Raw genomic sequence first — 13,725 nt, 5'->3', positions numbered from 1 at the left:
CTTGAAGTATAGATTCTGGGTACTGACGTTGCTTATCATCTTAATAACGTGTTATAGTATTCTTGTATTTGTCTTTTTGAATATTACTTTTACTGTTTAGTCTATTTTTTGGGTTATTCATTTGACGTGGCTCGGTACTTATACATCCCGTCATTGTGTCATTGTGCTATGGTAAATTTTTGTATTCTTGTCTTTCATTTTTGCTTATGTGCTTTGTCTATATGTCTTTTTGTGTTTATTTGTTACATATTTTTTTGTTTTCATAGTGATTAAGATTATAATACAATTTTGACTGTTGTACCCCTATTTTGACATTTTTACCTTTTATGTCTCTTTGTTTTGTTCACACATCATTGTCAATATAATGGAATTTTATGAGACTGTCATACAAATGAGAGGTTTAGCTAACTATAAAACCAGGTTTAATCCACCATTTTCTACATTAGAAAATGCCTGTACCAAGTCAGGAATATGACAGTTGTTATCCATTCGTTTGATGTGTTTGAGCTTTTGATTTTGCCATTTGATTAGGGACTTTCCGTTTTGAATTTTCACCGAAGTTCGGTATTTTTGTGATTTTACTTTTTACTGGGTTAGTGATAACCTCGGGGACTAACAGTCCATCAGCAAAGTTTTCGACTTTGTTGTAGTACAACATTAACGGTACAAATTATACTACACCGGATACGCATTTCGACAATGCATGTCTTCAGTAATGCCCGAAGCCAAAAACTTTCAATTTCAAAAGCTTATTAAAAAAATGAACAGCCTATAAACCAAAAATGACATAAAATATAAAAGCCCGACAAGGAATCAGAGCTTTGTATGTGGGAGATATATACCTTCATCTTAAATAATATCAAAAATTTTGCGACTGCAAATTTTAAAAACACAATATCCGTATTCTCATGCCAGTGCTGAAGTACTGGATACTGCATGGGCTAGTGATACTCTCGCGATCGGGAACTAACAATAAATGTCTCTTCCTTGATCATCAAGGCCAAAATATTTGAAAAACCAAACTTATTCAAAATGTGAAGAGATTATTAACCATTAGAGACAGATAGTATAGCTAAAGTCGGGAAATGAATCAAAGCTTTGCATGAGGGTGATATATTCCCTAATCCAAAATAATTTTAAAATTTTCACCATAAAAGTATTCAGCACTTCTGTGTTGACATGATATATAATTGATATGGTCATATTTATATATTAACTGTTTATAAAACTTTCAATTGTTCGAAATACTATGAAATTTCGACCCCAGAAATAGATCACCTTAGCTGTATTTGGCAAAACCTTTCGAATTTTGGGGTCCTCAAAGCTCTTCGGCATCGTACTTAATTTGGCTTTTTAACTTCGAGCGTTATTGATGAGTCTTGTAGACAAAACGCGCCTCTGTCGTACAAAATTATTAGCCTGGTATCTTTGATATGTTTTTTATAACAAAATATCCGTATTTGCATGATTTTCATGACATTACCAAAGTACTGGCTACTGGGATAGTGTTTCCATCGAGGACTAACAGTCCACCAGTAGAGGTATCGACCTAGTGTTAGTAAAAACATTAACGGTACCAATTTTACTGCACCAGATGCACATTTCGACAATGAATGAAGCCAAAATATTTGCAAAACCAAAAGTTTTTAAAACAATAACGAGGTTATAAAGCAAAAATGACCCCCCAAAAAAAATTGACAAGTCGGGCAAGGAATTAGAGCTTTGCACGAAGGAGATATATTATTTTATCTTAGATAATTTCCCAAATTTTGCAACAGCAAATTTTGAAAACACTTTATCCGTATTTTCATGCCAATACCGAAGTACTGGCTACTGGGCTTGACTGTGATTCCTTCCTGATAAAGGATTAACAGTCCACCAGCAGCGGTATTGACCCAGTGATAGTAATGACATTAACGGTACCAATTTTACTGCACCAGATGCGTTTCTCGAGAATAAATGAAGCCAAAATATTTTAAATCCAAAACGTGCTAAAAGTGAAGAGCTTATAAACCATAAGACACAAAGTATATACAAATTCGGGCAAGGAATCAGAGTTTTGCATGATGGTGATATATTCTTTAGTCAAAAATAATTTAGAATATTTTGTAACAGCATCGTACATGCCACACAGGCATTACCAGAGATGCATACAGAGAAGCGGCCAAAGCAAAGGCCGATATCGATTGGAGTTGTTCTAACTGCCTTATTGTGGACCAACCCTTACCAACTGAGCAACAACCTAGACCACTAAGTCTTGTAGCATACAGTGATTTCGAATCAGATCATGATATTGCCTCACAGAGACCGGCCATACCTGTAGCCCATTTCAACGACTCCGACACATGTCCGGTGTTAAGCTCGCCAGATATACTTATTGGCAGACCAAAACTTTTCAGGGACAGTGACTCAGATTCAGATCATTATATTGTTAGACGCCGACCACCACCTAGAGTCATAACCGAAGACAACTCTGACTCGGACCATGCTGCAGACGATACATTTGACATTAACAATCGCTCGTTTGTTATTCCGGTCCCAGTCAACGAAGGGTCTCTGTCTGACAGCTCGGTTGACGACCCTATGGAGGGCATTGATACAACTGCCACAATTACTTACAAGATATTAGACCAAGGTACCAAACGTGGTAAACATAAGCTTTATTCTAGTGATGGTTTTTCTTTCACTGTTAAAAGGCAGCAAGATGAAAAGACCTGGTGGTGGTGTAGTGTAAGAGGTAAAAATAACAGGTGTCCAGCAGCGGTTAGCCAAATAAGTGACAAATTCGTTCCAGGCAAAGTACCACATAATCATCCTTCTACACCTGGTTCAGTGGTTGCGGCCACAATTTCATCAACTGTCAAGGCACAAGCGGCATTACCAGCCCATGCTTTTACTAGATCATCAGAGATTGTGAAGACAATTCTAGCAACACATGCTAATGTAAACCTGCCGGAGGCAAGTCGTCCTGCCATCACTAATTTAAAAAGACAATGTAATCGTAGACGTCAAAAAGATCGTCCTCCTGAGCCAAAACACCTAGATTTCGATCTTGCAGAATACTACCTGCCGGACAACTTCCTGAAAGCTGATATCAAAAAGAATGGTCAAAGATATATAGTCTTAGCCACAGATCAGTAACTACAATTACTGTCTAAGTCCAAATGTTGGTATATGGACGGCACTTTCAAAGTGGTAAAGGTACCATTCAAGCAGCTATTTACCATCAAGTGCTTCCTAAACAGTGGGACAGAAACCAAACAGGTACCAGCCCGGGTTAAAAAAGGAGGAGGGTTATGCAATTGCATGTAAAAGTGAAAAAAAAAGGAGAAAATAATATTTTTTTCAGGTCCTGTGCCATAGGTCGTGTGCCATTAATCTACTTAATCACTTTACACCTACTGTAATTACTTTTTCACTAGTTCAGTAGCCAGTACTTTGATATTGGCAAGAAAATACAAAATTAATGTCTTTTCAAAATTTGCTGTTGCAAAATTTTGGAAATAATTTCAGATAAAGGAATATATCTGCCTCATGCAAATATCTGATTCATTGCCTGAATTTGTCCAAATGTTCAGTCATTTTTGGTTTACATGCTCTTCATCTTTCCAATAAGTTTTGGATTTTTAAAACTTTTGGCCCTAAACATCACGGAAGACATTTATTGTCGAAATGCGCATATCGTTCAGTAAAATTGGTACCGTGTATGGTATTACTACCATTGGGTCGGTACTTCTGAAATTATATATGCTCGGATGAGTACATGCGAAGATCTAATTCTTTGTGAAATCTAAGTTTAAGGGTCACTTAAGGTTTAATAAGATGTTTTATGCATACTGGCCCTGGTCTTTAAAAATCTTTTCTTGATTACTGAAGACTAAGAACGGCAATAATCTATAGCAAATAATTATTGTGCAGACATTCATTTGTCGGTTCTAAATGAGGTCTATATATGGAATTTGTCTCGCCTTGATGGAGTCAAAAAAGCGAGACTTATGTATGCTGTTTCCGACGGCGTCAACAATTTAATAGTTTGTGATTAGGTCAGTTTATGGGGAACACTAGTGGTAGGTCAATGCTATTTGGAATGCAGTTGTATTAGCATTGGAACATCTCATTTCCATGGAGATTATTTAGCCCCGTCTCCTCAATCGTGGTCTATTGACTTTGAACATTTTGCTTACTTTACATGTATCAGTTTGTGATAAGGTCAGTTTAAGAGGATCCACTGGTGGTAGGTCAATAATGTGTGTTATGTAGATGCATTAGCATTTGCACATCTCATTTCAATTGAGATTATCCCCCCCCCCCCCGCCCAAGTCATGGTCTATTGACTTTTAAACTTTTTGCATACTTTACATGTATTAGTTTGTGATTATGTCAGTTTAAGAGTTTAAGGGGAACCACGAGTTGAAGGTCAATAATATTTGGTACGCAGATTAGCATTGACACATCTCATTTCCATGGAAATTATTTGGCTTCGCCTCCTCAGTAATGGTCTATTGACTGAAATTTTTGCACAGTTTATATTTTAAGTTTGTGATTAGATCAGTTTTAGATGAACCACTAATTTTAAGTCAATGGTATTTGGTGTGCAGATGTATTAGCATTTGCAAGTCTCTTTTCCATGGTGGTTATATGGCTCCACCCCTCAGCATGGTTCATTAACTTTGAAACTGTTACATTTACAAATTAAAGTTTGTGTTTAGGTTATTGTAAAGGGAACCACTTATGATAAGTCAATGGTAGTTGGTATGGTTCCACCGGGTCGATACCACTGATAGTGGACTGTTAGTCCCGATCGCGAGGGAATCACTAGCTCAGTAGCCAGTACTTTAATATCGGCAAGGAAATACAAATAAGTCTTTTCAAAATTTGCTGTTGCCAAATTTTGGAAATACTTGCATATTCACTGCGCTAAACATCATATGTTTTTAGATGTATGGTGTACCATTTGGTTCAAAAGGTATTTTTATCGATTAACCGCTATTTTTATCTGTTAACCGCTATTTATATGTCGGTTTACCGCTTTTTATTGGTTAACCACTATGTTTATCGGATAATCGCTATTTATATATCGGTTAACCGTTATTTTTATCGGTTAACCGCTATTTTTAATTGTTTATCACTTCCAATTTATCCTCTATGCACAAAACAACTTATTATTTGAAATGAGTATAAGTGATTGATGGATGAAGTTTATCGCTTAACCTGTTAAAACAGTAATTTGGATTGCTTACTCCTCCCATATATCTATTGTTAGCCAATCATTCCCACCCTAGTTCTAGAATTGTTTGGAAAATTCCTACATGTTTCGAGTATTGAACACGTGGCAATTCTATAGCACATTACACTATTGCACGTCAGCAATCTTTATTTTATTTATGACAAAATGTATTGGTTTTGCATGAATTAAACACCACCAAGCATGGATTCATCTACCTCTCAGCTTCCCTTCTTCTCCCGCCCTCATCTCTTTTTTTATATTTACGCCAACATAATCACGCGGGAGACGCTTTCCCTGATAATAGAATTAAAAAAAAACGATGGTTACGTGGTCGAATTTACAATTTTTCCCACTTTATTCCTAAATAAATCCAGCTTAATTTTCATATCATAATTTACTTAATCGATTTATGAATTATTGTTTGTTTTGTACATTCTTTTTAAAAAACATTGGAAACAATATTATGCACTGGTTGTTTTTGGCTTTTCAAGCGTTTTGAACACTTCATCTGTGATTTGCGTAGCTGTGTGCTCATCTTGAATATTAGGGAGTTCGTGAGTTTGATCCTCGATCGATCAAACCAAATATGTACTTTGAAATTGATGTGTTCTTCATTTTCGCTATGTCCAATGATGTTATGAGAAAAATCAAAAATTTGGTTGCTCAGGGTAAGTAACTGGAGACTGTGATGCTGTGGACTATTAAATTGTCAGCCTGTAAAATGTTCTTGTACATATTCGTTCGACTTTATTGCCTTTAATATGCACATATTATTAGTCGCTGAACGTTCACCATATATCAATCATTCATTCATTCAACGTCTTCAACGTTTGCAATTTGAAGCTGAAATTTATATTACTAAATCAACTTAGATATGTTTTACATAATCCAGTATTTGTAACCATAAGCTTTGTTTAGAACAAGACAAACAAGTATTAGATACAAGATTTTTTTTTTCATTAGCTGGTATTGGCTTTGAACAAGCTGTCAGTAACTGAGAGTACTCTCAGATCTGTACTTAGTGTCTTTTTTGTTTTTGGGATGTATAAGTACCCGTCCACATCCACTCTGTGTTTTTGTTAGATGTATTTCTATTTGTATCCATCTGATGAGTTAAGCCTTTTTCAACTGATTTTTATAGTTTGTTCTTATGTTGTACTGTTACACCACTGTCCCAGGTTAGGGGAGGGTAGAGCGCTCACAAACATGTTAACCCCACCACATTTTTTAAGTGATTGTTCCAAGTCAGGAGCCTGTGGTTCAGTGGTTGCAGTTGGTTCATGTCTGTCATATTGTTTTCGTAAACTGTTTTGTTATAAATTAGGACGTTAGTTTTCAAATTGAAATGTTTCAGATCTGTCATATTTTTTTCGTAAACTGTTTTGTTATAAATTAGGACGTTAGTTTTCAAATTGAAATGTTTCAGATTTTTCAAGTCGGGGCCCTTTTTAGCCGACCATACGGTATGGGTTTTTCTCATTGTTGAAGGCCGTACGGTTGCCTATAATTGCTTACATCCACTTCATTTGAACTTTGGTGGATAGCTGTCTCATTGGCAATCATACCACATCTCCTTATTTTTATATTCACACTTTGTTGTAATTTTCATTCACTTAAATGTATTTACTTTATAACAACAATAGTTACTGTATTTGCATTCTGGTACAGGATTATGTGAATGTTCACCTACGTCGCCAACGTCGCTAACATTTACGAAATCATTACTGTTTGCCAACGTCACCAACTTCGCCAACATGTACGAAATCATTACTGTTTGCCAACGTCGCCAACGTCGCCAACCTTTACGAAATCATTACTGTTCGCCAACGTCGCCAACCTTTACGAAATCCTTACTGTTCGCCAATGTCGCCAACGTTGCCAATCTTTACGAAACCAGTACTATTCGCCAACGTCGCCAACACTTACTGTTCGCCCAGTTCGCTTACTTTGCAAACATTTACGAATTCATTATACTGTTCGCCAACTTCGCCAACATTTATGAAATCATTACTGTTCGTCAAGTTCGCCACTGTTCGACAACATTTATGAAATAATTACAGTTTGCCAACTTCGCCAACCTTTACGAAATCATTACTGATTGCCAACTTCGCCAACATTATCGAAATCATTACTGTTCGCCAACTTCGCCAACCTTTACGAATTATTAGGGACCGTGCAATATTTATCAGGCAGGTGGGACTAGTGCTTAAACAATAGTTGGACAAACATATTTTTCATCCACTTCAGGCAAAGGGTCTCCACTTTTTCACCTTTGGTGACCATAGGACATGAAGATTTATTTAAACTAAAAATTGTAGCTTTTTCTTACCTATTAATTAAATCCCTAAATTTGACAGTAAAAAACCAAACAACCAAATACTTTTTTTCTGCATGAATGTCATAGGACATTTAGTTTTTACGGCTCAAATCAGTATATGACATTAACTGTGTTTTGTCATAACCAGAATTTGCACTGGTCCTACCTGCCTGATAAATATTGCACGGTCCCTTAATGTTTGCCAAGTTCGCCAACCTTTACAAAATCATTATTGTTCACCAAATTCACCAACATTATTTTATATGTAATGTTCACAAACTTAGCCAAGTTCGCCTACATTTATTTTTTTTATGTTCTATTCGCCAACTTCGTCAACATTAATTATTTGGCTTTCATGTCGATCCGGCCCCACGTCGATCCGGCCCAAGTCGATCCGTCCCACGTCGATCCGGCCCAACGTCGATCCGGCCCATATTTAAAGTCGATCCGTCCCAATAAAAAAATATATTTATAAGGAATAAAACTAAAGATATATATTAATTGTAATTCATAAATGTTTATGAATTTTATTATAATGTAAAAGGTGTGCGGTAAAAAAAAATTGGCCTTTGACAAATATTTTCTTCAGATGAGTTTAAAACAACTATGTTGATTATGTTTTCATTACAAGTTTTCAAGATTAATGGATATATATTATATATGTATACGTACTGCGTATGATAGTTACTGTATATGTTATTGTAGTGCTGCAAGTGTGACCCCTTTTATATTATGTTAGTGACAGTGTAACTGTTAGTGTAAATGATTTAAGAGTTATATATATTTATGTGAGTGTCAGAGATAGTGTGTTTGTTAGTGTGTATGAATTTATTGTTATATTATAGTAATGCTGATATTATATTTTAGAGAGTGAAAATGTGCATTCAGTGTAATCATTTTGTTATTATCTTGCAATAAAGAATAATGGATACTCATATAACTTGTTTTTTTTATCTACACACAACTATTCAAAATATTGTCAACTTTAAAAAAATATATTGACTATATTCGATATTACAAATAAAAAACATGTATTATAGAAGCCTTTAGCTGATGTTACCTTAAATAAAAATACAATTAATTATTATAACACATAACACCAAACAAAAGATCAAACTATAAAGACCTTGTTGATTACGTAACTTTAATCAATCAGGATTTGATTGAATTAAGTGATTACGAGTGGCATTACCTTAGTTCACATTCATTAGACAATTGTTGAATAAACAAACCAATTATAGACTAATGATTTGATTAAACAAGTCATTATGATGAGTTAAATTTTATAGGTTCCATTGGACTGTAAATATTTATTTAGCTATTCTGTGTGTGAATTAAATAAAATAAAAATCGCCATGACATTCAAAGTTATCATGGAAAATAACTTCATATTAAAATATGTTGAAGCTGCTTTACAAACAGACACAATCACACTCATTTTCGTATCGATGTAAAATAATTCTTTGACTGGTACTCCAATAACTTACCTGTTTTCATCCATCAACGATACTTTTTACAAATTCCATTTATACTGTTAAAATTTGTCACAAAATCCTCCAAAGTCAATATAGTTTATTCATATTTTATTATGGGGCCGGATCGACGTAGGGACGGATCGACGTGGGCCGGATCGACTTGGGGCCGGATCGGTTTGGGGACGGAACGACCGGATACCATTATTTGTAGCTACAAAACACAAAAGGTACAGGCCACAGACCACAATTAAATTCCCCTATTAGTTCTTTATAACGTTTTGTTTCATTAAAAAAATTGCACCTTGCATTTTTGTCAAATCTTTTGTGTGTATAATGTATAGTACTAGTCCAAAAATATATCCAAATTTCAGAAAGATTGAACCAATGACTCTTACAAATTTAGCCAATACACATCCATACCCCTATGGACAAGTCAAGAGATGTTCCGAAAACTGTAAATATCACCTTTTTGCACCTGGCCTAATCACTCTTTCCATATCAAAATCAGTTAAAATACAACATCCAAAAGATTATTTCATCTCTCTTCTTTTATTTCCACCCAAAAAAACCTAAGAAATGAGTGAGGAAGGGAAAGAAAAAAAATTAAGAAAAAATACACTCTAATTAAAAGGAACTATATTCGTCGAAAATAGGTCGAAAAAAAATATTCCCTTGAATTTGACAGTTGTAGATAATTGATCCTTCATTTCATTGCAGTAAAACATTTCTTGGTCATAAACATATATATTGGGTATTTCAAAGCACCATTTTTTTTTTATTTAGGGTTTCTATAGAATATTTTGGAAACTTGAGGTTACATGGTTACTAAAGCTTGTACACAGGTTAAAAAAGGGGGAAAATTTGATTGGTTAACTTCCAGTGATGGTTATTTTCTTATATGCAATGAAATGTTATGTGAAATTTTTTCTATAGTACTGGACAGGATCAAACTTTACTCATGCCAAGTATTTCTTTATTTGAAACAAAGATAAATTCTGCACAATTTTTTGAAAAGTGCAAATTTAACAAAGACTAATAGGGGAAAATCAATGGTGGTATTACACCTTTAACTGTTCTAGAGTTATGCCCCTTTACAAATGGAAAAATTGCTGAATTTTTCATTTCCGTTCTCTAACTTAAGTTTGCCTCAACCAAATGTTATGAAACTTATACTCAATACTTATCGACACAAAACTCCGATCAAGTACAAATTTGGGTAGCGTCACTTATTCCGTTCTTCAGTTATGTCCCTTTATAACTTTATATGATATGCAAGCGGGGGCATCATCTGTGTCCCATGGACACATTCCCCATTTATTAGTCCCCTACCGACGAAGTCGAAGGGGACTTTAGGTTTGCCCACTGTCCGTTTGTCTGTCCGTCCGTCTGTCCATCCGTCAGTCCGGCAACTCAGTTTTCCACACTTTTTTTCTTCGTTCTTGAAGACATTGATTTGATATTTAGTATATAGTTTTATAATGACAAGTTATAGATCAAGTTCAAATTTTGTTCCGGTCTGATGATTTAGTCCAGAGTTATGGTCCATAAAAAAACTCCATAACTAATGTTAGAGTACTATGTTAAACCATATATCTGTACAAAGGGAGATAACTCATTTTTTAAAATTTGGTAAATTGTTTGAGGAATTTTGTGGCAGGTTTATATGTTATTTTGTATAAACTAATTTTCTGAATGCTACATGTATATATATATATATATTTTTTTATTAAGTGAAATCCTTAAATTAGATAATAATCTATTTTTATTAAAGTATATATTTCATTACATTACTTTGTGTAGATAAAAGTTGTTGACATTTTATAGATAAGTTACAAATCTATATTAGTTTGTGACAAATGAAAAAAAAAATATTTGGAACTATTAATTTTATTTGATTGTAATTCGAAAATAGATATACATTGTATTACATCATATCTAATGTTAGAGTGTTATAGGTTTTCCACACTTTTTTCATCTGGCTTGAAGATATTGATTGACAATTGGTATATAGTTTTATCATGACAAGTTACAGATCAAGTTCAAATTTTTGTTTCAGTCTGATAATTTTGTGCAGAGTTATGGTCCTTGGACTTGAAAAAATTCTCTCATATATTCAGTTTTCCACACTGTTTTTGGCCATGCTTTAAAATATTGACTTGATATTTTCTATTTGTTTACACCATGACAAGTTATAGAACAAGTTAGCATTTTGTTCCAGTATAATGAATTTTTACCCGATAGGGGACTATGTATTGCCATGCAATACTCTCAGAATGCTTGTCTTTTTTAGCCATGGCATTGTCAGTTTATTTTCGACTTATGAGTTTGAATGTCCCTTTGGTATCTTTCACCTCTCTTTTTTTCATCATGCTTGAAAATATTGATTTGATAATTGGTATATAGTTGTATCATGACAAGTTACAGATCAAGTTCGAATTTTGTTCCGGTCTGATGATTTTATGCAGAGTTATGGTCCTTGGACATAGAAAATTCACTAATAATCAGTTTTCTACACTTTTTTTTTCATCATGCTTGAAGATATTGACGATATTTGTTATAAAGTTAACACCATGACAAATTATAGAACAAGTTAGCATTTTGTTACAGTACAATGAAATTTTAACCTGTAGGGGACTATGTATTGCCATGCAATACTCTCAGAATGCTTGTTTAATTTAATTATTAAATTGAATTTTCTGTTATTATTGTCTATTAAATTTCAAATTCAGAGTAATAAACTATGACATCGTGTACATAACAATCATCCGTATTTAATTAAAGCGCACACTTGATCAAGTGTCTCCGTGAAGGGTAATAGAGTATTTGCCATGGGATAGAACAAATTGTCACCCTCGTATTAACCAATCAAAATCTGGCATTTTAACATGAAGTACAATAATACACAATACCCTTTCACACTTGGTAAAGATAAATATTACAATATATACTGTAACGTTCACCATTCACCATACACGTTTGAAATGGAAATTTAAAACATTCAGTGGAAATATTTTGTAAGGATTATAGATGAAGTTTGGGGGTACATAGTGACAAATATATTATTTGGGTTAAAGTTTCATGAAATCAAATCAAAACCCTGATGTCACTTGTGCTATATCGATATTTTTTAAGGCTTCGTCTCTTACATTTGATATCGCAAACATCATAGTACAGTAACATAGAGGTGAATATTCTTTATATCCTATCAATGTACATGTCAAGTAATGTATTAGAGATATATGCTAAGATATTCTGACGTGTGTAAATGTATTTCCACAGAATCGTTTTCATTTTGTTGTGAGCTCTTATTTATTTGTTTAAACTCTATGTGAACCTATTGCTTTTGATTAAGATTTTGTATATAATATAAATCCAAATGTTTTTATAAGATGTAACGTTTTAAACAGCATCTCATATTTTTATGATTTAAGTATGTGTTTTATGTTTTAGAAGTTGTTAATTTTTACAATATTTCTTATGTATGTGAATCGCTTTAATATAGTTTTACAAAACAATTTTATCTGTCGTTTAAAATTTCTTGAGGGAAACTTCATTTTAGTATACCATAAAATGATTTATATTTAGTAATATTAAATATCATATGTACAATTCTTTATGTTTCAATTATTTACATTTCTTCATAATGGTCCTTTAAAAAAAAATAGACTGAAAATATGAAAAAAAGAAGTGCAATTTGCTTTTTCCTTGCAATTACCATAGGTACACTTGTTGGAATTTAATGAAACCTATAGATGAAAGGACACAGTTGTATGTTGTACTGTTACACCGCCATCCCAGGTTAGGGGAGGGTTGGCGTTTTCAAACTAGATTATCCCCGGCACATTCTGTATGTGACTGTCCCAAGTCAGGAGCCTGTAATTCAGTGGTTGTCGTTTGTTGCTGTATATCATATTTGTTTTTCCTTCATTGTTTTGTACATAAATCAGGCCGTTAGTTTTCTCAATTGAATTGTTTTACATTTGTCATTAAGGGGCCTTTTATAGCTTACTATGCGGTATGGGTTTTGCTCATTGTTGAAGGCCGTAGTTGTTAACTTCTATGTCATTTTTATACGACCGCAAAAATTTTTGCGGTCGTATATTGGTATGACGTTGGCGTCGTCGTCGTCGTCGTCGTCTGGCGTCGTCCGAAGACACATTGGTTTTCGCACTCTAACTTTAGTTTAAGTGAATGGATCTCTATGAAATTTTACCATAAGGTTCAATACCACAAAAGGAAGTTTGGGATTGATTTTGGGGGTTATAGTACCAACAGTTAAGGAATTAGGGGCCAAAAAGGTGCCAAAAATAAGCATTTTTGTAACTTCCAGACATAACTTGTGTGTTAGTGTATGGATCTCTCTGACATTGTACTACAAGGTTCCATATCACACAGGAAATGCTGGGATTGATTTTGGGGGGTAATTGCCTCAAATCATTAGGAATTAGGGGCCAAAAAAGGGGCAAAAAACAAGCATTTTTCTAGTTTCATGACAATAACTTGTGTGTAAGTGTATGGATCTTTCTGAAATTGTACTACAAGGTTCCAAATCACAAAGGGAAAGCTGGAATTGAGTTTGGGGGTAATTGCCCAAAACGTTTAGGAATAAGGGGCCAAAAAGGGGCAAAAAATAAGCATTTTTCTAGTTTCCAGACAATAACTTGTGTTCAAGTGTATGGATCTCATTGAAATTGTACCACAAGGTT

The 13,725-nt window shown here is 34.1% G+C and overlaps 1 long non-coding RNA gene across 2 annotated transcripts in view; it reads left to right on the top strand.

The window, feature by feature from the left end:
- Nucleotides 1–13,725, top strand: part of LOC127729534 (uncharacterized) — a 115,253-nt gene that overhangs the window by 82,584 nt on the left and 18,944 nt on the right. The gene's annotated exons all lie outside the window — the stretch shown is intronic.

The sequence above is a fragment of the Mytilus californianus genome, unplaced genomic scaffold (assembly GCF_021869535.1).
Source record: "Mytilus californianus isolate M0D057914Y unplaced genomic scaffold, xbMytCali1.0.p SCAF_2, whole genome shotgun sequence".
NCBI lineage: Eukaryota > Metazoa > Mollusca > Bivalvia > Mytilida > Mytilidae > Mytilus > Mytilus californianus.
The sequence above is the reverse complement of the archived record's forward strand: the minus strand, read 5'-3'. Positions and strand labels throughout refer to the sequence as shown.